Source organism: Enhydra lutris, unplaced genomic scaffold (assembly GCF_002288905.1).
Source record: "Enhydra lutris kenyoni isolate GAN:26980312 unplaced genomic scaffold, ASM228890v2 scaffoldscaffold17, whole genome shotgun sequence".
Classification (NCBI taxonomy): Eukaryota; Metazoa; Chordata; class Mammalia; order Carnivora; family Mustelidae; genus Enhydra; species Enhydra lutris.
In genome coordinates, this window is record NW_019154101.1 from 13,647,008 (window position 1) to 13,670,185 (window position 23,178).

General features: G+C 40.2%; 1 protein-coding gene across 1 annotated transcript in view; it reads left to right on the forward strand.

Annotated features, from left to right (window-relative positions):
- The window catches only part of LOC111147805 (solute carrier family 35 member F1), a 394,491-nt gene that overhangs the window by 296,212 nt on the left and 75,101 nt on the right, over nucleotides 1-23,178 (forward strand). The window lies entirely within an intron of this gene.

A 23,178-nucleotide genomic window follows, 5' to 3' on the forward strand; every position in this document is an offset into this window, starting at 1 on the left:
ATGATTTTAGAGGTTCACAAGATTGTAAGAAGTACCACATTTTACATGGAATAAAATATATATATAGTAGAAATTATATAATATAAATATAAATATATATATATAGTACAACTTCTTTACAGTCTAAAGCTAGCAGCTAGCCAGCCAGGTTCCCCATAGAATATGAACTTAACAATGTATGAGTCCCAGTCCCATACTTACCCCCATTCTCACAGAGTGGCTTTAAATTGGGTTAGATTCCAAAGTGATTCAAATTGAGTTACCATCTAACTGGCCTGAAGGTCCAGTGATTTGGAATAGCCAATATGGATGACTACCAAGGAGGACCAAAGCAAGGGGGAAAAAAGTTCCCTATGGTAACTTTATGCATTACATAACCTCACCTGTGACTCTCAGAATTTATAAAAGATCATGATCTCCATCCCACTTCTGTGTAGAGACCCCAAATAATTGAAAGTAGGAACCTGAACAGATACTTGTACACCAGTGTTCATAGCAGCATTATTCACAATAGCCAAAAAGTGGAAGCAACCCAAGTGCCCATCAACAATGGATAGAACAAAATGTGTTATCTACACAGTGGAATATTACTCAGCCTTCAAGAGGAATGAAATTCTAATACTTGCTATAACATAGATGAACCCGGAAAACATTATGCTAGGTGAAATAAGCAGACACAAAGGACAAATGTATGATTCTACTTATATGAAGAGCCTAGAACAGTTATATTTATAGAGACAGGAAGTAGAACAATGGTTACCAGTGGTTGGAGAAGAGAGGATGGGAGAGTTATTGTTTAATGGGTTCCAGAATGGGATGATGAAAAAATTCCAGAGATGCATAGTGATGACAGTTGCACAAGAATGTGAATGCACTTAGTTTTACTGAACTATAGACTTAAAAATGGTTAAAATGGTAAATGTTATGTATATTTTGCCACATGCACCCAAAATAATATTCATGAAAAAAAAAAACATCATTTCATTCTAACTCAACACTTGGATTATTCCTTGTTGGAATTGCACCCTTTTGCTTATTTCTCTCCAACCTCAGGTTCAAAAGTACAATAGTGGCATCACTAGGAGTCTTAATTTAAACTCTGGTGGCATACCACAGGGTCAGTTTAGCAATTTCCTCTCCTGGAAATGTTTATGTTGTTTTCTTGAAGCACTATTTGTTTATATGTTCACTTGATAATGCCAGCCACATGCTTGGGCAATGATGAGATGTCAAGAGGGAAGTCCAGTTTCTCTTGCCCTGGTTGGAGCTTGTAGGACAGATGGTGTGGTAAAGACAGCAGGTCCACAAACTGGACAGATGGCCCCCTCTTAATTCTAAGGAGAATGCAAGTCCTGGGATTTTGATTCAGTTTATCAGACTGTTGTTGAGTCTAAGTTTCTGTTACTGAGGAAGAAATGAGAGTTACAGAGATCTCTTAGGAACACAGGGAAGCAAGGAGAATGGAGGAAGTGTGCTTACTGGCATGGTGCCCCTAGAAGACCAGGGGAAAGAAGTATCTAAAAATCCTTTGACGCTATGCCTCTTCACATCCCAGCTTCCTATTAAGGGGTTAGCAGCCTCATTTCTCAGCTAGGTGACTATCCATGACCTTCAGGCACCCTTCAGACTTTGGCCATAACCTTCACAAAAGATCACTTTGTTTCATTTGAAGTCAGATCTAAAAATAGACTGGATTTAGTTGGTGTGGAGGTGGGTACTTCAAGTTTGGCATTTGGTTTAGATCTAAGCTGTAAGAAGTGAAGACGGCAAAAAGGTTGATGGAACTGCTTTGGAGAAGAGCTTGAATTGTCTTCTAGGTTTACATTAGAAATCCTAATCTTAACCTATGCCTCCCTCTTACCTCCTGTCTTGACTACTGATCAGAACTCTAAAGAGTTGGGGCACCTGGGTGGCTCAGTGGGTTAAGCCTCTGTTTTCGGCTCAGGTCATGATCTCAGGGTCCTGGGATCGAGCCCCACATCGGGCTCTCTGCTTGGCAGGGAGCCTGCTTCCTCCTCTCTCTCTGCCTGCCTCTCTGCCTACTTATGATCTCTCTCTGTCAAATAAATAAATAAAATCTTTAAAAAAAAAAACTCTAAAGAGTTGGTTTTTTTTAAATTCACCTTTAAAGCTCCTACTTTTTCTCTATGTCTTAAGAAATCTACAGACAATTGGCATATCATATTAATAGTTACTATGCAGCCCTTGACTCCGTTTTGGTCCCTAAGAGATCATTTCCCATTAGTAATGAATCTCAGGTCGTAAGAATGTGTACTTAACAGTACAAGCCATCTGCTGTGTCTCAGGGAGAGATACGCTTCAGAGATACTCACCCTTCTTTTCTCAGATGTTTGTATTCTATCATTGGACACATATCCAAGAATACACACGCATTTTTTCCAGGAAGACAATTAGTATGGGTCATTAGGGTTCGTATTTGTTTTCTTTAAAAAAACAAACTATTATGTTGTAAAATTGACCTTTTTCTTGGAGGTGTACATTTTTATGAATTTTATCTTGGGTCATTAGGTTTTGTTAACATTGGCAGTGCCCGTGAGTTGAATCACTAGCACTATAGTTGATACATAATAAATGAATGAATAAAATTTAGGAAGATTAAAATCTCCCTAAGTGACTCCTAAAGTCAATGTGTAAATGTAGTAGCAGATTATAAAAACAGAGGCCTTTGGTTCTATTTTATATATGTTTGAGGATATGTTTGTGTTAGAAGGTCAATAAATATTTGTGAAGCAGACAATGACATATGTTCGTAAGAGTATAACAGAAAAGGACTACAGGGGTGCTTGGGCGGCACAGTTGGTTAAGCTTCCGACTCTCGGTTTCAACTCAGGTCATGATCTCAGGGTCGTGGGATTAAACCCCGAATCAGGGGTCCACACTCAGTGGAGAGTCTGCTTGAGATTCTCTCTCCCTCTCCCTCTGTCCATCCCTCCTGTGCTCTCTCTTTCTGTCTCTCAAATAAGTAAATAAATCTTAAAAAAAAAAAAAAAGGACTATAAAACAGAGGCTTTGCTTTCCCTAAGTTTACTACTATTTCAGAACAGAGGAAACACACACACACGTAACATTTAAAAAATAGGAGGTAGGTTGATTAAGTTCCCCAAACAATAGAACAATGTATAAGGACCATAAGAATTCAGAGGAAAAGTCAATGTGGCTCAAATTCTACCTTCTTTGAGAAGGTAGAATTTGGGGCAAGACTTGTAATAGTATTTGTCCATTAATAGCGCCGCCACTCACCTGGCTCTGACAGGCTTAGAACAGATACCAGATTTATTCCTGTGCTAAGAACAACCCTATTATAGTCACCAGCTAGTCTAATTGGTTCTCTCTTTCTTTGTAGTGATAGGAAGTAATGAGTCAGTCACAAATGCCTCAGGGAGGAATAGTCCAATTTATTTATTAGTTTAAATCAAGGTTCCCAAAATGTAATGGAATCAGCAACAAGCAGCATTGTAGCCTCTGGAACGCTTTTTAAAATACCGATCCCTGAGTGAGAATGTCTGAGGTGGAACCCCAAAATTGGCAGTTGGAAAGCTCCGCCCACGATGCTTACTCAAGTGTAAGAACCAATGAGAAAAAGCTGGGGGGAAAATGGCAAAAATCTGATTTCATCAAGAAATAAACATCTCTGCAGCCCTATAAACAAGGGAATCGCTGGCTGTTTTGTTTTCCTGCTTCCCAAATATTTTAGCATTGCTTAATGACTTATTCTAGGCCGCTGTATAGGGTTAAGGCTGGTAACATACTCTGGAACCTTCCTACACCATGGCCTGCAATAACAGTGATATCTGTGGCTCAGAACGGATTTGCCACACAACACAGGAGGCTTCACTTGGGATGGACATTAGCTTATTATTTGCCGTCTCTTCCTCTCCTGGTTCTTGGCAGTCACAATTCAAATCATACCATCTCTTATCATTGAGTTAGATTTTACTGCCCTCAGCCAGCACTATCTTAATGGTATCTACTTTTTTTTTTTTTTAAGATTTTATTTATTTATTTGAGAGAGAGAAAACTCAACCAGGGAGAGGGACAGAGGGAAAGAGACAAGCAGACTCCCTGCTGATCCAGGACCCCAGTGGGGCTGGATCCCAGGACCCTGAGACCAGGACCCGAGCCAAAGTCAAGCTCAACCGACAGAGCCACTCAGGCGCCCATGAATGCTATCTACTTCACTGAGCGCAGCACTACCAACCCTTGAGAGGAGTGATTTCTCCACCAGCAGCTTTACAAAGCTTCCGTGGTTGGTATCGATGCTACATTGCACCGACAAAAGATTCCCTATGAGGGTTTTTGGAGTCCAGACATAAACAGGCTTTATCTGTAAGTGAAGCAACAAGGGCAGGCAATATCTTGGCCATTAGCACAAGGGCAAGGCCCATCCAAAAACCCAGTGCAGGGAAATGAGCAAGAGCGGTCGTTAGTTATTAAGAACTTGTCAAAACCTTTGCTGGAAGAGTTGCCAAGTATTCCTCCCGACCTCCAGACTGAAATGAGGACATGGAAGTAATAGAATTCAAACTTCTGCCTTCTCTGGCTGCTAAAGAAGATAATATCACCTACAAGTCAAGGACACTGTATGGAGGAATTGTGACTGCAGCAGTAAAATACTTAAAGAAGTCTCCAGACACAGAGGTGCTGTTCATATCCATCCAAGGCTCCTCCTGTTCACCTTCGAACCTCTTCTTTTTGTAACTTTCTTATTCTGTAAACTTTCAAACATACAGTAAAGCCGACAGAGTCATGGAATGAACACGTCTGTGCTAGTATATCCACCTCAATAAATTTCAAATCATGGTCAGGCTTATTTTATCCTTATCTTCACCACTTTCCCCTTCTTGTAGGATTTTAAATCAAATCTCAGACATTATATCAGTTTATCTGTATTTCAGGATGTTTTTCCCAAAGATAAGGGCTTGAAAATAACCACGATACCTTGCTCACATTTAAAATTAACAATAATGATAAATATCCTGTCAGCGTTCAGATTTCCAACGTTCTTATAGGTGTATGTACTTTTATAGTTTGTCTGAGTCAGGATGCGAAGTGGTTGATATTTTTCTTAGGTTCTTTTAGCCTGTAGATTTCCTTCTTTTATTTTTACTACAATTTATTTGTTGTTGTACCAGCTATGTGTCCTACACAATTACCTCTTCTCGAGCTGTAAAGCATACAAATTCCCTGGCTGTTGATCAAATGCAGATTCTGAGTCAGTAGGGTCTGAGGTTTGCCTAAGAGCATGCATTTCTACTCACTGCTGTGGCTGCCGCCGTCCCACCGATCAAACTGAGTAGCGAGACTGCAGCCGATCTCACAATCTGAATTATGCTGATTGACTCTTTCTAGTGTGTTTTAACATGCGTCTCTGACCTCTAAATTCTCTAAATTAATAAGCTGAGTCCAGAGACTTAATCAGATTTATGTTCTTTTTTTTTTTAATAAGTAGTGTTTTGTTCTTCCATAAGGAAACATAAAACATAATGCTTGATTGTCTCTTCTTTTGATATGTTAGTAGCTTGACCTTCAAGGCCAACATCCATTAATTCCATCATAGGGTGCAAAATTATGATATTCTAATTTTCTCATTTCTTTTTCATGTGTTAGTATATTACCATAAAGACCCATCTCCCCCTCATCTACTATTTAGTGACCTAGTGGTATAATTCATGTAAGAATCCTGGGGGACCAAAAATTGATTTTTCCCCCTTTATTTACGAATTTTCAAAATGAACTGGCTTGCTAATATCTTCTTATATGAAGACCAGTGACCAGTTAGGGTTGTGTTTTTTTATTGGTTTGGCTGTAATTGTCATTGCTGTTGCATTCAGATTTATTATGCGCTTATGGATCTAAACATACATGATGCGTTTCAATCCATTTCAGTTTTTATTTTCATATGAAAAACCCTTCGAGTTGGGCTCTGTGTCCTTTTGACACAACCCTAATAGTGTTTGATTGCTTTCTTGCTCTTCTGTGTAAAGATGTTCCAGGCTTGACTTGTCTTACATTTTCTGATCCAAATCAATAATTAACCACTCCTCCAAAAACCATTATTTCTTTTTGTGGAAAATGATAATTTTAGATAGTTATCTGGGTGCCATATTGCTCACTGCCCCTGATTAGTATAGTGGAAGATTTTTAGTCCCCAAAATATATTCTCTAATGTTTTCATGTGGGAAGATAGATATTTCCAGAAGTATTGATACTATTATTGCATTGCTCAGAAAATACTGCCTTGTCTCTACTGTAACTAATTTCAGAAAGATCATATAAATAAAAACATTTCTGATCTGTTTTATTAAATGTGCCATTGAAACAAAAAGCATCATTCTTCAAATAGTGAATATTTTCCAATAAACAGTCGGGACCAACCTCAGACAAATTACTTAACTTCTGAATCCAATTTAATGCTCTGAAAAATACTTTCTTCATAGGGCTATTAATAACAAAGCTATCATTCACTAAGTATTTCTTGGAAGCCAGTCACTTTATGTATATTTTCTCACTTAATTCATATAGCATATTTTCAAATGAGTAGTGTTTGATTCATTTTACGAACGAGTAAACTTTCCCAAGGTGATACAGCCAGTCAAATGGCAGAGTCAGTACCTTCACACAGGTCGTCTTGACTCCATGCTTTTAACCTAGAGTACAGGCCGGCAAGTAAATGAGAGAATGAGTATATGGTGTCAGTACCTGACCACTGGTGTTCAGTGAAAAAATAGATGTCAGGTAACAGCAGTGGCCTTGGTAGATGTGTACTTGTCATTTGGGCTGAGAGGTGGGAGGGTGGACAGGAGAGAGGGGGCTGACCAGCTTTCTGCTTTACTAGGGTTTCTGGCCTGTTGACACTTCTCTTGCTAATTTCCCATGCTGGTTCTAACCTATATGTCCACCATGACAGATGTTCTCATGTCAGAGCTCAAGGTCAGCCCTCAAGAGTTCAGGCTGGCACCTTCTGTCATGTTGTCTTCTGAATATGCTGAGCAAGTAGCAGGAGTCCAGAGGCAAGCCCACTTTGGCCTCTTCCCCTTACATCATGTGTCATTAGCTGCTACACAGCTCTTTGTTCAAAACAAAATTCATAAAACTGACAGATTCATCTGCTAATGTCAGGAGGCATCAGAGCCAATTACGGGAAACCTCCAAAAGGCATCCATTTTCACAAAATGGGATGAAGAAAAGGAAAATAGTCTTGTCATTAAAAAGGACAAATACATTTTCCTCCCAGAGGGCCCACCCAGGAAAATAGAGAGATTTGTACTAGCACATAGTTTTATTATGATTGCTTTGAATAATTTTAAATCAAAGCATTTGCCCCTCCACATAGCCAACCTATCATTAACCATTTTAAACTAGTGAGTGTATTTCCCACTGTAAGTGATCTCTTTATAAGGACAGAAAATTTAGGTATAAAGCACAGTTTTTACACTCTTTTTTATGATAACACATAATTATATACATTGCTTAACATCATCTGGAAAGGAGGCTAGTTGTTGGTTTGTTTTAATTTGAATTCAGACCTGGAGGATTCTGGGGTCTGGTTATTCTGAGATATACCTAACGTGAACTCAAGTTCCTGAGCAAGGAAAGGCATTTCAATTTAGTTGTGTTTGAGGAAAACGTCCTGCAAAGACTTTGGGACATAGCCCCAACACTACTGTTACCTCACACCAACTGTGAGAATTTAAACCAAGTGAGAAAGTTTAGGGTCCATCCAGGACTACCCCCTCTGCTGACACCAATTGCAAGTTCATAGGTGGGAAGTATCCCCCAAACCATACGCAGCTTCAGTAATTTGCTCAGACTCACAGAACTCACTGGAACTATTATAGTCATGGTGACAGTTACTATAAGGAAGGGATACAGGTTAAAAATCAACCAAGGGTAGAAGCACATAGAGCAAAATCCAGGTGAAGTATCAAGTCAAGAGCTTCCATTGTCTTCTCCTGGTGGAATTAGGATTACTTTCCCAGCACCAATGTGTGAGAATATGAACAAAATATTGCCAACCAGGGAAATTCAGGAGACCCTCTGTGTTCAGGGTTTTTATGGGCGCTCCATTATGTAAGCATGATTCATTGCACATATGGCTGAACTCAATCTCCGGCCTTTGCAGGTGACCCAAATTCCCCGACTCTAACTCACATTGCTGGTGTTTCTGGCATGGTCAGCCCCTCCCCTAAATGATATTGTTAGCCTAGGACAAATACCAGACCTCTTCTGAGACAAGGTAAAATTCTTTACTATACAACTACATTATGTAGGAAGCAGGGCATAAGGAAAGACCAGCTATGATAAATATCAAGACAATAATAAAGTGAGCAACTTGCCAGGCACCATGTCAAGCATTTTACAGATATTTCATTTAGTCCTAACAAATATTCAAGAAGGCAGGTCCACCTAGTAGCTCCAATGTGTAGATGAGAGAAATTGATGTTTAGAGAGACACAGTTACAAAACAGAATCATACAGTCAGTGCCTGGGAGAGTCTGGTGTAGAACCCACCAGTGAATGGCTCCAGTGTCCTCCCTATGTCCCAAAGGGCAGACATGACTGCCACAGACACAACTTCAAAGGGCACCATTCTTCGTAACTTCTCTGAAACATCGGCCTCCTGGAGCTGAATAGCCCAGCAGTCCCCAAGGGAAAGGCCCGGCCTCATAGACTCACTACCTAAGTCAAAAGAAAGGAACTACCAGTGAGACTTTTCAGAGGAAGAACCTGTGTGCATAGATAACTGCAAAAGATACACAAAGTGAAAATGGCCCCCAAGGAGTGGTTGTTCAATAAAAGGCATAAACTGGACAGGAGTTTGAGGGGAGAAAGATGTACTCGGGTTACGTTTTAGTTGTTAGATTATATACATGAATAAAGGCATTACAATTAGAAATGGGACAGAAGTGTTGGATTGTGTTTGACCCTGCAGAACATTTTTAAGGTTTTCAGATTCTTCTTTCAATTATTCATAGTGACAGTGTTTAGTTATTCAAGCTGGCTTATTCTTTTTTTTTTTTTAAGATTTTATTTATTTATTTGACAGAGAGAGATCACAAGTAGGCAGAACAGCAGGCAGAGAGAGAGGAGGAAGCAGGTTCCCAGCCAAGCAGAGAGCCGGATGCGGGGCTCGATCCCAGGACCCTGAGATCACGACCTGAGCTGAAGGCAGAGGCTTAACCCACTGAGCCACCCAGGCGCCCCTAAGCTGGTTTATTCTTTACAATGCTCTGTCCAAGAATGTAAAATGCATGCTGAACTATATAGATGTTTTATTTTATTTTTTTAAGAATTTATTTATTTATTTGACAGAGAGAGAGAGATCACAAGCAGGCAGAGAGGCAGGCAGAGAGAGAGGGGGAGGCAGGCTCCTTGCTGAGCAAAGAGCCCAACTCAAGTCTCGATCCCAGGACCCTGAGAGCATGACCTGAGCGGAAGGCAGAGGCTCAACCCACTGAGCTACACAGGTGCCCTTGTATACATGTTTTAAAGAATGTTTTAAATTCTGGCGGGGGCGCCTGCGTCATGATCTCAGGGTCCTGGGATCAAGCCCTGACTGGGGCTCTCTGCTCAGCAGGGAGCCTGCTTCCGCTGCGCCCCCAGTGCCTCTCTGCCTACTTGTGATCTCTGTCAAATAAATAAATAAGACATTTAAAAATAAATAAATAAATTCTGGGTGGGATTTACCTAGGGGAGGTGCTCAGATCTCATTCACTATTTTCTAAGAGGTCAAGCAACCAATACACAGGTATTGGTCAACAGAGTTTAATAGTGGGTACGTAGCTTTTGTGTATGGGTTTTTTTTTTTTTTAAGACTTTATTTATTTATTTGACAGAGAGATCACAAGTAGGCAGAGAGGCAGGCAGGGAGAGAGGAGGAAGCAGGCTCCCTGCTGAGCAGAGAGCCCAATGCGGGGCTTGATCCCAGGACCCTGGGATCATGACCTGAGCCGAAGGCAGAGGCCTTAACCCACTGAGCCCCACCCAGGTGCCCCTTGTGTATAGGTATTTAGATATCCTGAAAAGTGCTTTATTTGTTTATCTGCCTATGTGTCTTAACTGTCTGTATGATAAAAGTTAGGCAAACTTGCTGTCAATGTTTATATTGGTATGAAGAAGATGTTAGGAATTGTGTTTTCTAAGACACATCAGGACTAAAGAAGTTTGGATATTTTGGAAAAGTGTACAGTATAAATGCACCACATGAAATCATATATCTTAGCTTTGTAAAAGATGACAGCTCATGGGGCGCTTGGGTGGCTTAGTCGGTTAAGCGTCTGCCTTCAGCTCAGGTCATGATCCCAGTGTCCTGGGATTGAGCCCCACGTCGGGCTCTCTGCTCTATGGGGAGTCTGCTTCTCCCTCTGCCCTTCCCCCCATTCTCTCTCTGTCACTCTGCACACTCTCTCTCTCAAATAAATCAACAAAATCTTTTTTTAAAAAAAATGACAGTTAAAAAAAAAACAAGAAAGAGAAGTTTTCTAAGATTTAAGTGATTTGGTTCATGTTAAAAATGGTAGCATACTCTGAGGCTTTTATTTTCATATTACAATGTGTAAATGTTTTAATCTCAGAAGAGGTGATAGATTGTGTTCATAATTAGAGCTTGAATGTTGGGTTTTAATTATCAATGCCAGAAATATAACTGTGAAAGAAGCAAAATAAACTTATTGTTAAGAAACCTATCCTGTGTGCAATCCCTTCTACATCATCTATACTTTTTTTTCTCTCATATTCAGCTTAAAGTAAGAGCTACCAGAACCTGATGTGATTAGGATTCATTTTTAGCTTTTGGATATTCTCCCAAAGTTTTATTAGGCATTTCTGGAAAACAGCCAGATGACTGAGCAGATTTTAAAAGTGTTATTCAGCTCTCTTGCCTTAGTAATAAGATTTTACATTGTCCAACTTACTAGGAAAGACATCATTGAGGAGACATAAACAAGAGAAGTGCTGAGGGGGACTGAGATGGGATGACGGAGAGCAGGCACATCCATGCACAGCCTCCACTCTCCTGTCGAGTGGTGTGATCCAAAGGGTCAAGACATGGGTCTGGTCCAGGGGAGAGGCATCAAAGGCAAGGCCCTCAGCCTGTCTCTAGTTGGAACAAATGTTGTACACTGGCTTGGATGTGATCCAGAGTAAGAGACAGACAGGCATGTGTGGCCAGTGTCTTAATGAATAATTATGAGGGTTCACTATCCTGAGCTTCCTGTATGCTGCATCTAACATGGTGATTTAGCTTGTCATGGGTGGCTGGAAGGGCACAAGGCTTTCAGAACCCTACCCATTGCCATGGTGTTTTGTGCACAGACCTTAGCTAGGTATTAGCTTATACACTTTATTCATACTACCTTTAATTGATGATACCCCATGAGATAGTTGTTATAATCCCTATTTTGTAGTAGAGGGATTGAGGTTCAAGGCCATTAACCAAGTTACTTAGTACCACACAGCAGAAGGCAGTCAGTGCTCAAACCCAAGTCTGTTTGTTACCAAGCCAAAACATTGTCTCTTATGCTCTTTCCAATCTCACTGTCTGTTTCTAATAGTAAAAATGACTGAAAGAATATGAAACAAAGTTGAATCTTCATTATCTATATTTTTTGTATTTCATCTTTACTCTCAGGTTCATATTATAAAGTACAACTGGTTACAGTCCTTTTTGTGAACAATTTATATTTCCGTTTCCTTATTAGTGCATTTATTTTGTTCACTTTTCCCACAAAGAGAATTGTTTTAAACTCTACATTCTAATACTACATTTTAGCTTTTAAAGATGAATCATTAAGACCTCCATCAGAAGTCTTTTTTTTTCCCCCCCCAGATTCACTGATTGATACTTAAACACTTCCATTTAGCGTTCTGGTAAAGAAAGATGGTGTTATGGCTCCATTTGTGAGACAAAGAGGGGTCCATTCGAGTAAGGGTATCAACCCCTGTGTAGAGGCTTTGCTCTTGCTTGCAGACTGTTTGTGCAAAGCATGCTGGGTTCTGTTCTTCCATAAGAACGCCATGAAGGATCACACCACCCATGAGAACCCTTAATGAAAGTGTCCCAAGAATAATGCACCTTCTTATTCCCTGAGCCGATCTACCTCTGGTGCTTTCTTGCAGTACTGTTATTCTTGACCCAGACTACCACCGGGGGTGAACAAGAACACTATGAATCAAAGGTCTCTGTTTTCTAGACACCGCCATGAATGTGTGCCATATTTTTGTTCAAAAGTTCTCTCCTCTTTCATTTAGCATGTATTCACCATCACCTTGCCCCACCCCATGTGTGACCACTGCTACTATGCCTGAAGCTTTAGCAAGTAGTACAGCATAAAACAGTAATTCTTGTAATTAGAGTTTTTTAAGCAATAGAAATGACTTTAAAACTTATTTTACATTTCATAAGGGGAATTTCGTCATGGGCTTAGATCAGGCAGGGAGACACCAAATCCTTGATACTGACTTGCTGGTGGTCAGACACATCATTGTCCCTAAGCTGCTACAGAAGCTGCATTGCTGAGCGCTGGCAATAGGGGGCGCTTCAGTGTGATGGGCACCCCCAGGAGTTAGCTGAGGGGCACTGAAGGATGAGTAGGGACAGGTAGGTCATGAAAGAGAAATGAGAAGTGTGTGACTCCTGAGGACAATGCCACAGTACAAATCAGGGAGGCAAAACTGTACAGGATTAATGAGTATGAAGCCTAGGGCCTGATTGTCATGAGTCCAGAACCTGGCTTATCTATGTGACCTTTCAGGCAAGTTACTTAACTCCTCTGGGCCTTGGTCTTGTCATCTGCAAATGGGGTTAATAGCAATGTCTACTGTATGGTGTTACGATTAGGATTAGGATTAGGAAAGTTAATATTTTTTTTTAAAGATTTTATTTATTTATTTGACAGAGAGAGATCACAAGTAGACAGAGAGTAAGGCAGAGAGAGGGAGGGAAGCAGGCTCCCTGCTGAGCAGAGAGCCCGATGTGGGACTCGATCCCAGGACCCTGAGATCATGACCTGAGCCGAAGGCAGCGGCTTAAACCACTGAGCCACCCAGGCACCCCAGGAAAGTTAATATTTGTAATGCATATAGATACTGCCTGATACAGAGTAAGCATCAGAGAAGTTTTTTGTTACTAGAATTCTTTTTTTTTTTTTTTAATTTTATTTTTTATAAACATATATTTTTATCCCCAGGGGTACAGGTCTGTGAATCGCCAGGTTTACACACTTCACAGCACTCACCATAGCACATACCCTCCCCAATGTCCATAATCCCACCCCCCCAACCCCCCTCCCCCCATTAACCCTCAGTTTGTTTTGTGAGATTAAGAGTCACTTATGGTTTGTCTCCCTCCCAATCCCATCTTGTTTCATTTACTCTTCTCCTACCCCCTTAACCCCCCATGTTGCATCTCCTCTCCCTCATATCAGGGAGATCATATGATAGTTGTCTTACTCCGATTGACTTATTTCGCTAAGCATGATACCCTCTAGTTCCATCCACATCGTCGCAAATGGCAAGATTTCATTTCTTTTGATGGCTGCATAGTATTCCATTGTGTATATATACCACATCTTCTTTATCCATTCGTCTGTTGATGGACATCTAGGTTCTTTCCATAGTTTGGCTATTGTAGACATTGTTGCTATGAACATTCGGGTGCACGTGCTCCTTCGGATCACTACGTTTGTATCTTTAGGGTAAATACCCAGCAGTGCAATTGCTGGGTCATAGGGTAGTTCTATTTTCAACATTTTGAGGAACCTCCATGCTGTTTTCCAGAGTGGTTGCACCAGCTTGCATTCCCACCAACAGTGTAGGAGGGTTCCCCTTTCTCCGCATCCTCGCCAGCATCTGTCATTTCCTGACTTGTTAATTTTAGCCATTCTGACTGGTGTGAGGTGGTATCTCATTGTGGTTTTGATTTGTATTTCCCTGATGCCAAGTGATATGGAGCACTTTTTCATGTGTCTGTTGGCCATCTGGATGTCTTCTTTGCAGAAATGTCTGTTCATGTCCTCTGCCCATTTCTTGATTGGATTATTTGTTCTTTGGGTGTTGAGTTTGCTAAGTTCTTTATAGGTTTTGGACACTAGCCCTTTATCCGATATGTCATTTGCAAATATCTTCTCCCATTCTGTCAGTTGTCTTTTGGTTTTGTTAACTGTGTCCTTTGCTGTGCAAAAGCTTTTGATCTTGATAAAATCCCAATAGTTCATTTTTGCCCTCGCTTCCCTTGCCTTTGGCGATGTTCCTAGGAAGATGTTGCTGTGGCTGAGGTCGAAGAGGTTGCTGCCTGTGTTCTCCTCAAGGATTTTGATGGATTCCTTTCTCACATTGAGATCCTTCATCCATTTTGAGTCTATTTTCATGTGTGGTGTAAGGAAATGATCCAATTTCATTTTTCTGCATGTGGCTGTCCAATTTTCCCAACACCATTTGTTGAAGAGGCTGTCTTTTTTCCATTGGACATTCTTTCCTGCTTTGTCGAAGATGAGTTGACCATAGAGTTGAGGGTCTATTTCTGGGCTCTCTATTCTGTTCCATTGATCTATGTGTCTGTTTTTGTGCCAGTACCATGCTGTCTTGATGATGACAGCTTTGTAATAGAGCTTGAAGTCCGGAATTGTGATGCCACCAACTTTGGCTTTTTTTTCAATATTGCTTTGGCTATTCGAGGTCTTTTCTGGTTCCATATAAATTTTAGGATTATTTGTTCCATTTCTTTGAAAAAAATGGATGGTACTTTGATAGGAATTGCATTAAATGTGTAGATTGCTTTAGGTAGCATAGACATTTTCACAATATTTATTCTTCCAATCCAGGAGCATGGCACATTTTTCCATTTCTTTGTGTCTTCCTCAATTTCTTTCATGAGTACTTTATAGTTTTCTGTGTATAGATTCTTAGTCTCTTTGGTTAGATTTATTCCTAGGTATCTTATAGTTTTGGGTGCAATTGTAAATGGGATTGACTCCTTAATTTCTCTTTCTTCTGTCTTGTTGTTGGTGTAGAGAAATGCAACTGATTTCTGTGCATTGATTTTATATCCTGACACTTTACTGAATTCCTGTACAAGTTCTAGCAGTTTTGGAGTGGAGTCTTTTGGGTTTTCCACATATAGTATCATATCATCTGCGAAGAGTGATAGTTTGACTTCTTCTTTGCCAATTTGGATGCCTTTAATTTCCTTTTGTTGTCTGATTGCTGAGGCTAGGACTTCTAGTACTATGTTGAATAGCAGTGGTGATAACGGACATCCCTGCCGTGTTCCTGACCTTAGCGGAAAAGCTTTCAGTTTTTCTCCATTGAGAATGATATTTGCGGTGGGTTTTTCATAGATGGCTTTGATAATATTGAGGTATGTGCCCTCTATCCCTACACTTTGAAGAGTTTTGATCAGGAAGGGATGCTGTACTTTGTCAAATGCTTTTTCAGCATCTATGGAGAGTATCATATGGTTCTTGTTCTTTCTTTTATTAATGCGTTGTATCACATTGATTGATTTGCGGATGTTGAACCAACCTTGCAGCCCTGGAATAAATCCCACTTGGTCGTGGTGAATAATCCTTTTAATGTACTGTTGAATCCTATTGGCTAGTATTTTGGTGAGAATTTTTGCATCTGTGTTCATCAAGGATATTGGTCTGTAGTTCTCTTTTTTGATGGGATCCTTGTCTGGTTTTGGGATCAAGGTGATGCTGGCCTCATAAAATGAGTTTGGAAGTTTTCCTTCCATTTCTATTTTTTGGAACAGTTTCAGGAGAATAGGAATTAGTTCTTCTTTAAATGTTTGGTAGAATTCCCCCGGGAAGCCATCTGGCCCTGGGCTTTTGTTTGTTTGGAGATTTTTGATGACTGTTTCAGTCTCCTTACTGGTTATGGGTCTGTTCAGGCTTTCTATTTCTTCCTGGTTCAGTTGTGGTAGTTTATATGTCTCTAGGAATGCATCCATTTCTTCCAGATTGTCCAATTTGTTGGCGTAGAGTTGCTCATAGTATGTTCTTATAATTGTCTGTATTTCTTTGGTGTTCGTTGTGATCTCTCCTCTTTCATTCATGATTTTATTTATTTGGGTCCTTTCTCTTTTCTTTTTGATAAGTCTGGCCAGCGGTTTATCGATCTTATTAATTCTTTCAAAGAACCAGCTCCTAGTTTCGTTGATTTGTTCTATTGTTTTTTTGGTTTCTATTTCATTGATTTCTGCTCTGATCTTTATGATTTCTCTTCTCCTGCTGGGTCTAGCGTTTCTTTCTTGTTCTTTCTCTAGCTCTTTCAGGTGTAGGGTTAGGTTGTGTACCTGAGACCTTTCTTATTTCTTGAGAAAGGCTTGTACTGCTATATCTTTTTCTCTCAGGACTGCCTTTGTTGTGTCCCACAGATTTTGAACCGTTGTGTTTTCATTATCATTTGTTTCCATGAATTTTTTCAATTCTTCTTTAATTTCCTGGTTGACCCATTCATTCATTAGAAGGATGCTGTTTAGTCTCCATGTATTTGGGTTCTTTCCAAATTTCCTCTTGTGATTGAGTTCTAGCTTCAGAGCATTGTGGTCTGAAAATATGCAGGGAATGATCCCAATCTTTTGATACCGGTTGAGACCTGATTTAGGACCCAGGATGTGATCTATTCTGGAGAATGTTCCATGTGCACTAGAGAAGAATGTGTATTCTGTTGCTTTGGGATGAAATGTTCTGAATATATCTGTGATGTCCATCTGGTCCAGTGTGTCATTTAAGGCCTTGATTTCCTTGTTGATCTTTTGCTTGGATGATCTGTCCATTTCAGTGAGGGGAGTGTTAAAGTCCCCTACGATTATTGTATTATTGTCGATGTGTTTCTTTGATTTTGTTATTAATTGGTTTATATAGTTGGCTGCTCCCATGTTAGGGGCATAGATATTTAAAATTGTTAGATCTTCTTGTTGGACAGTTCCTTTGAGTATGATATAGTGTCCTTCCTCATCTCTTATTATAGTCTTTGGCTTAAAATCTAATTGATCTGATATAAGGATTGCCACTCCTGCTTTTTTCTGATGTCCATTAGCATGGTAAATTCTTTTCCACCCCCTCACTTTAAATCTGGAGGTGTCTTCAGGTTTAAGATGAGTTTCTTGTAGGCAGCATATAGATGGGTTTTGTTTTTTTATCCATTCTGATACCCTGTGTCTTTTGATTGGGGCATTTAGCCCATTAACATTCAGGGTAAGTATTGAGAGATATGAATTTAGTGCCATTGTATTGCCTGTAAGGTGACTGTTATTGTATATTGTCTCTGTTCCTTTCTGATCTACTACTTTTAGGGTCTCTCTTTGCTTAGAGGACCCCTTTCAATATTTCCTGTAGTGCTGGTTTGGTATTTGCAAATTCTTTCAGTTTTTGTTTGTCCTGGAAGCTTTTAATCTCTCCTTCTATTTTCAATGATAGCCTAGCTGGATATAGTATTCTTGGCTGCATGTTTTTCTCGTTTAGAACTCTGAATATATCATGCCGGCTCTTTCTGGCCTGCCAGGTCTCTGTGGATAAGTCTGCTGCCAATCTAATATTTTTACCATTGTATGTTACAGACTTCTTTTCCCGGGCTGCTTTCAGGATCTTCTCTTTGTCACTAAGACTTGTAAATTTTACTATTAGGTGACGGGGTGTGGACCTAGTCTTATTGATTATGAGGGGGGTTCTCTGAACCTCCTGGATTTTGATGCTTGTTCCCTTTGCCATATTGGGGAAATTCTCTCCAATAATTCTCTCCAATATACCTTCTGCTCCCCTCTCTGTTTCCTCTTCTTCTGGAATCCCAATTATTCTAATGTTGTTTCGTCTTATGGTGTCACTTATCTCTCGAATTCTCCCCTCATGGTCCAGTAGCTGTTTGTCCCTCTTTTGCTCAGCTTTTTTATTCTCTGTCATTTGGTCTTCTATATCGCTAATTCTTTCTTCTGCCTCATTTATCCTAGCAGTGAGAGCCTCCATTTTTGATTGCACCTCATTAATAGCTTTTTTGATTTCAACTTGGTTAGATTTTAGTTCTTTTATTTCTCCAGAAAGGGCTTTTATATCTCCTGAGAGGGTTTCTCTAATATCTTCCATGCCTTTTTCGAGCCCAGCTAGAACCTTGAGAATCGTCATTCTGAACTCTAGATCTGACATATTACCAATGTCTGTATTGATTAGGTCCCTAGCCTTTGGTACTGCCTCTTGTTTTTTTTTTTTTTTTGTGGTGAATTTTTCCGCCTTGTCATTTTGTCCAGATAAGAGTATATGAAGGAGCAAGTGAAATACTAAAAGGGTGGCAACAACCCCAGGAAAATATGCTTTAGCCAAATCAGAAGAGATCCCAAATCGTGAGGGGGGAGAAAGGGGAGAAAAAGAGGTTCAGAAAGAAGAAGAAAAAAAAAAAAAAGAAACAATTAAAAAAAGAAAACCAATAAAGAAAAAATATAAAAAGGAAAAAAAGAATATATATATTAGATAAACTAGTTAAAAAACATTAAAAAAAGAAAGGGTAAAAGTTAAAAAAAATTAGCAGAAGAAGAAAAATAAATTGAAAAAGAAAAAAAATTAAATTAACTGCAAGGCTAAAGAATCATGGGGAGAAAGCCATGAGTTCCGTGCTTTGCTTTCTCCTCCTCTGGAATTCCGCTGCTCTCCTTGGTATTGAAACTGCACTCCTTTGTAGGTGAACTTGGTCCTGGCTGGGCTTCTTGTTGATCTTCTGGGGGAGGGGCCTGTTGTAGTGATTCTCAAGTGTCTTTGCCCCGGGCGGAGTTGCACCACCCTTACCAGGGGCCGGGCTGAGTAATCCGCTCGGGTTTGCTTTCGGGAGCTTTTGTTCCCTGAGCGCTTTCTGTAGAGTTCCGGAGGGCGGGAATGAAGATGGCGGCCTCCCGGTCTCCGGCCGGAGGAGCCGAGAGCCCGGGGCCCCACTCCTCAGTGTGCCCTCACAGAACAGCGCCAATTTACTCCCGTCACCCTGCCTCCGGCCGCGCTCCAAGCTGACCGAGCCTGCGACCGGTTCAAGGTAACCCCGAGCTTAGAGCTCACTCCTCGGCTCTGTCTCTGTAGCCGGCTTCCCTGTTCTAATACCTGTAAGCTCTGCGACACTCAGACACCCCCGATCCTTCTGTGACCCTGCGGGACCTGAGGCCACGCTTACCCTGCGTGGGCTTCACCCCGGTTAAGCCTCTGGAGCGATGTCCCTCAGCGGAACAGACTTTTAAAAGTCCCGATTTTTTGCTCCGTTGCTCCGCCGCTTGCCGGGAGCCGGCCCCTCCCCCCGCGGTCTATCTTCCCGTCGCTTTGGATTCACTTCTCCGCCAGTCCTACCTTTCAGGAAGTGGTTGATTTTCTGTTTCTAGAGTTGCTGTTCTTCTTTTCGATCTCCTGTTGGATTTGTAGGTGTTTGCAATCTTTAGATAAGCTATCTAGCTGATCTCCCGCTACCTGAAGTAGTCTCAGCCTGCTACTTCTCCGCCATCTTGACTCCTCCCTGTTACTAGAATTCTAAACCACTTTTAATTGATCGTGCTGTTGGTGCTTAGTAAAATTCAATATGAATGATGTGATAAAGATTGTCAGTAATTCCCTTCCCTGTTCTTAATTAGTGAAGTAGTTATTGTTTCTAGAATGCTGTTACTTGAAATCAGAGTAACTTTCCTGGCCATGCTGTTCCTAATAGAGAAAAATTGGAAACAGCTTAGATGTCTCTTAGTGGAAGACTGGATAAATTTGGCATATTCAGAGAGTATGAGAATATACAGTGTTTAAAATAAATGAGTTAGCTCTACACAAAACAATAGGGACACATTTCTAAAACAATATTAAACGTTAAAAAAAGAAGAACCTAGAAGAATGACATCTACAGTATATAAAGTAAACTTTCTTTTTTTTTTTAATTTTATTTATTTATTTGACAGAGATCACAAGTAGGCAGAGAAGCAGGCAGAGAGAGAGGAGGAAGCAGGCTCCCAGCTGAGCAGAGAGCCCCATGTGGGGCTCGATCCCAGGACCTTGAGATCATGACCTGAGCCGAAGGCAGAGGCTTTAACCCACTGAGCCACCCAGGCGCCCCTAAAGTAAACTTTCATTTAAAGTTTAAAAACATACCAAAGGAAGTTAAATCCTATTTTGGATACAAACGTAACTACGAAATGTATAACAAAAACACAAACATGAAGGATCCACAACAATATCAAGACAGTGACGTGCGGAAGGAGCAAGGGAATAGAATCTGGCAAGAGCAGAAGGGGAGCTTCGGTTTTATCTTAAACATTTCTTCCTCAGAAAAAAAAACAATATTTATGAAGCAAATATGGCAAAATGTTAACATCTATTAAATCAGATTGCATGTTACCTTATTATAATATTCTCTAATAATTTTATTTACATTTGAACATATTGATAATAAAAATAATAATTAACAGAATGCATGCAAATGGCAAACTGTAATTCTAAAGTTTCCACCCATGGATTTTATTACTCCTTCAGTTAATTGAAAAAAAAAAAGAATTTCAAAACATTAATATACCACCAGTTGTGCTGGTGTTTCTTATGGATGGCCCTATTTTATGAGATTTAGGGAGCGTTTTTGCACAAAGGCTGTAAAGAACGCATTTTCATTGTTTTAGAAAGAATTTTAATGGCCTGTTGTACATCAGTGTTAATAAGAGTCATGTAGATAAATCCCTAAGCAGTCATTCTTAGGGCTGGATTTTTTGCTCAGCCAAAAATACAAAAGTGCTCTCTTGCCTTCCTGGATAATTTTGCTGTGCAAGAATGTTGTATGTTTTCTGGTGCTTCAAATCAAACAATATGGAACAATATGGAACATTTATTTAGGTGTTTTGCTTTGCAGACTTTTGCAGCAGAACAGCAAGTCAACTAATCATTCCTTTGAATCTATGTGATGAATTACACTTTGAATATATTATTGATTGGTAGAACAAACAGCACCATGACCCAGATTTTCAGTCTTACATCATTGAGATGTGGCTGGTATGCTCTGAGTTTGGCAACTGTCTGTTCATTGTGTAAATTAACTGGGACAATGACCTGTAACTATAGAATTGCAGCTTTGCAGTTAAATACGCCATCGACCTTTTTATGTCCTATGTATAGTATGTCATGTGTAAAATGGTCACCAAATTAATTGTGTCAGATGTTGTCTACATTCTAACTGGAAAACAATTTTCATTGTCCGGAACATGCATGTTTATAGTAGATATATTTTAAGTACCTCAATTTCAATCTACTTAGCTTTGCTGAGATTATTAAACATGAAATTTATTCATACATTTTGTATTAGTTATTGACCACTTACTATGTATTTTTGGATCCTAGAGATAAAGTGATGACCAGGGTAATGCTACTGTCTTCAAATTGTTAATAATCTAATGAGTAATAGGGTCAAGAAAACAGGTCATTATAATACAGTGAGATTGGTATTGTATGTGGGTAAGCAAAGGGTGTTAAAGAAGCATATTACAGGGAAATCCAGCCCTAGGAAGACCAAGGAAGGCTCCCTGGTGTTAGTGTCTATGCTCATCTTTCATTTGGAGACTGGAAGAAAAACAGTCCAAGCAGAGGAATCAGCACAGGGAAAAGCCCAGAGACAAGACAAGGAAAAGCATACTTCAGGCCAGATGTTCAGGTGTTTCTTTGGTATGAAGAGCATTCACTACTTTGCGGTTATATCTGAAATTCCTAGCGCAGGTCATCCTGAGGATAACCACTGGACATCAAACATTTGAAAGTCCTAAGTTTGATCCTCAGCCCAATGCCCAGGCTCCACCCAAAGCCAACTACACTAGAATTTTGAGTGTCTGGTCCCAAGCATTGAGATTTTTAAAAATCTCTCAAGAAGATGGGAATATTCAGTCAGGTGGCAAATCACTAATTTACAAGGTAAATCTTGAGAGGTGTGTTGATTGATCAAATGTGTAGGCAGATAAGAAAGGCAGAAATGCTGTGCAAGGGTGCTGTCAAAATGAGCTGGCTATAATGAAATGACCTTGGGGATCGCATCCACTGGCTATGAATCTCAGTGCAAAACACAAGAAATGTGACTCATATACTAGAGCTGACTCTTGAGATACTCAGAGAAATAGCACTTCACACTTTTTTTCAGTTCAATTATTTGTCCATTCCAAAACACTTCGCTAATCCTTATTATATGTCAGTATGCTTAGGGCATTGGATTCATATATGAGTAGGACATTGATGTCTTATCAACCCCAAACTCTCAGTTTTGTGAAGAGAAAATTTCTAAGTAGTCAATCATGTGAAAGGATCTACTGGGTACACATTGCCAAGGGTGCAGTGACAGCAGACAAAATGGCAGAGAATAGCTAAATTTTGAAGGATCAACAGGAATTAACAATTCACCAAGTCAGAAAGATTTTTAGTGTACTTGGAGCAAATGTTGTGAGAAGTGTGGCTCCCAAAATGAGGCTTGAAAACTGGGTTAGCTACCAAAGGTCCAGAGACCTCCCTCTCCTTGTTGCCAACCAGGCACAGCCCAGACTCCGACATTCTCTATGTAGCTGGAAAGATTTGTTTTACAAGTTTATATAAGGTTGAAAAGGTCTTCACCTCATATCATGGTCACTTAAATAAGACCAGTGGTAGAAATTAGGAGTTCAAAGTCCTGAGAGTGGCTCAGAGACAGGCGAGGATGTGGAGTTTGTTGAGGTTCTTGAGAACCAGCTTAAGCACAGCTAAAATACTAGAAGTGTGTGTCACTGGGGAAGCCAACCTCTAAGATAACCTCCAATGATCTCTGCCTCCTGATAGTCACACCCTTACAAAATTCTCTTCCTTAAATGTAGGTTGAACTTGTTGACCCTCCTTTAAAGAAGAGAATAGGGAAGAAGTCCCATTTCTGATGATAAGTTATTAAAAAAAACATGTACTTTCCCTCTCCCCTGCACTTTGTCTCCCTTGCCCCCAGTGCTCATCCTGGGTGAAATCAACTGCCATGTCTTCAGGCAGGCCCTTGAGGTAAGGACTGAGGCCTGCCAATAGCCATGCTGAGTGAGTTTAGAAGGAGATCCCTCCCCAGTCAGACCTTCAGATGTGACTACATCCATGGATGACAACTTGACTGCAGCTTATTGAGACAGCTTGAATCAGAGACACTTGGTTAAGCTGTGTCCAGACTCTTGGCCCA